The 2,500-nt window shown below is 47.7% G+C and overlaps 1 protein-coding gene across 1 annotated transcript in view; it reads left to right on the top strand.

Annotated features, from left to right (window-relative positions):
- LOC139243742 (calcium-binding and coiled-coil domain-containing protein 1-like) overlaps window positions 1–2,500 on the top strand; it is a gene marked incomplete at both ends in the record, with an annotated part of 25,934 nt that overhangs the window by 15,492 nt on the left and 7,942 nt on the right. The gene's annotated exons all lie outside the window — the stretch shown is intronic.

Genomic DNA, 2,500 nt, shown 5'->3' with positions numbered 1-2,500 from the left:
ACCGCCATTCAATATGATCATGGCTGATCATTCCCTCAGTACCCCATTCCTGCTTTCTCTCCATGCCCCTTGATCCCTTTAGCCGTAAGGGTCACATCTAACTCCCTTTTGAATATATCCAATGAACTGGTCCCAACAACTCTCTGTGGTAGAGAATTCCACAGGTTCACCACTCTCTGGGTGAAGAAGTTTCTCCTCATCTCGGTCCTAAATGGCTTACCCCTTATCCTTAGACTGTGACCCCTGGTTCTGGACTTCCCCAACATCGGGAACATTCTTCCTGCATCTAACCTGTCCCGTCCCGTCAGAATTTTATACGTTTCTATGAGATCCCCTCTCATCCTTCTGAACTCCAGTGAATATAAGCCCAATTGATCCAGTCTTTCTTGATATGTCAGTCCCGCCATCCCGGGAATCAGTCTGGTGAACCTTCGTTGCACTCCCTCAATAGCAAGAATGTCCTTCCTCAGATTAGGAGACCAAAACTGAACACAATATTCCAGGTGTGGCCTCACCAAGGCCTGTACAACTGCAGTAAGACCTCCCTGCTCCTATACTCAAATCCTCTCGCTATGAAGGCCAACATGCCATTTGCCGCCTTCACCACCTGCTGTACCTGCATGCCAACTTTCAATGACTGATGTACCATGACACCCAGGTCTCGTTGCACCTCCCCTTTTCCTAATCTGTCACCGTTCAGATAATATTCTGCCTTCCTGTTTTTGCCCCCAAAGTGGATAACCTCACATTTATCCACATTATACTGCATCTGCCATGCATTTGCCCACTCACCTAACCTGTCCAAGTCACCCTGCAGCCTCTTAGCATCCTCCTCACAGCTCACACCGCCACCCAGCTTAGTGTCATCTGCAAACTTGGAGATATTACACTCAATCCCCTCGTCTAAATCATTAATGTACAATGTAAACAGCTGGGACCCCAGCACAGAACCTTGCGGTACCCCACTAGTCACTGCCTGCCATTCTGGTACCCCATTAGTCACTGACACAGATCATCTGTTTTTGTTATGTTGATTAGCAGGATTAATTTAAGAACATAAGAACAGAAGAACTAGGAGCAGGAGTGGGCCATTCGGCCCCTCGAGCCTGCTCCGCCATTTAAAAGGACCATGGCTGATCCGATCATGGACTCAGCTCCACTTCCCCGCCCGCTCCCCATAACCCTTCACTCCCTTATCGCTCAAAAATCTGTCTATCTCCCCCTTAAATATATTCAATGTCCCAGCCTCCACAGCTCTCTGGGGCAGAGAATTCCACAGATTTACAACCCTCTGAGAGAAGAAATTCCTCCTCATCTCAGTTTTAAATGGGCGGCCCCTTATTCTAAGACCATGCCCCCTAGTTCTAGTCTCCCCCATCAGTGGGAACATCCTCTCTGCATCCACCTTGTCGAGCCCCCCTCATAATCTGATACGTTTCCATAAGATCACCTCTCATTCTTCTGAACTCCAATGAGTAGAGGCCCAACCTACTCAACCTTTCCTCATAAGTCAACCCCTTCATCTCCGGAATCAACCGAGTGAACCTTCTCTGAACTGCCTCCAAAGCAAGTATATCCTTTCGTAAATACGGAGAGCAAAACTGCACGCAGTACTCCAGGTGTGGCCTCACCAATATCCCGTATAACTGGAGCAAGACTTCCCTGCTTTTATACTCCATCCCCTTTGCAATAAAGGCCAAGATACCATTGGCCTTCCTGATCACTTGCTGTACCTGCATACTAACCTTTTGTGTTTCATGCACAAGTAACCCCCAGGTCCCGCTGTACTGCAGCACTTTGCAATCTTTCTCCATTTAAACTATAACTTGCTTTTCTGATTATTTCTGCCAAAATGCATGACCTCACACTTTCCAACATTATACTCCATCTGACAAATTTTTGCCCACTCACTGAGCCTGTCTGTGTCCTTTTGCAGATTTTTTGTGTCCTCCTCACACATTGCTTTTCCTCCCATCTTTGTATCGTCAGCAAACTTGTCTACGTTACACTCAGTCCCTTCTTCCAAGTGGTTAATATAGATTGTAAATAGTTGGGGCCCCAGGACTGATCCCTGTGACACCCCACTTGGTTAATGGTTAATGAAAGAAAGACTTGCATTTATATAGCGCCTTTCACGACCACCGGATGTCTAAAAGCACTTTACAGCCAATGAAGTACTTTGGGAGTGCGCTTACTGTTGTAATGTGGGTAACGCCAATTTGCGCACAGCAAGCTCCCACACACAGCGATGTGATAATGACCCGGATCATCTGTTTTTTAGTGATGTTGATTGAGGGATAAATATTGGCCCCAGGACACCGGGGAGAACTCCCCCTGCTCTTCTTCCAAATAGTGGCCGTGGGATTTTTTACATCCACCTGAGAGGGCAGACGGGGCCTCGGTTTAACGTCTCATCCAAAAGACGGCAACTCCGACAGTGCGGTAATGAGGGAGCGACGTACTGTCGGAGGGGCGGTACTGAGGGAGTGCTGCACTGTCG

Source organism: Pristiophorus japonicus, unplaced genomic scaffold, assembly GCF_044704955.1.
Source record: "Pristiophorus japonicus isolate sPriJap1 unplaced genomic scaffold, sPriJap1.hap1 HAP1_SCAFFOLD_1855, whole genome shotgun sequence".
Taxonomy (NCBI): Eukaryota; Metazoa; Chordata; class Chondrichthyes; family Pristiophoridae; genus Pristiophorus; species Pristiophorus japonicus.
Note: the sequence above shows the minus strand (reverse complement) of the source record. Positions and strands in the feature narration are given on the sequence as shown.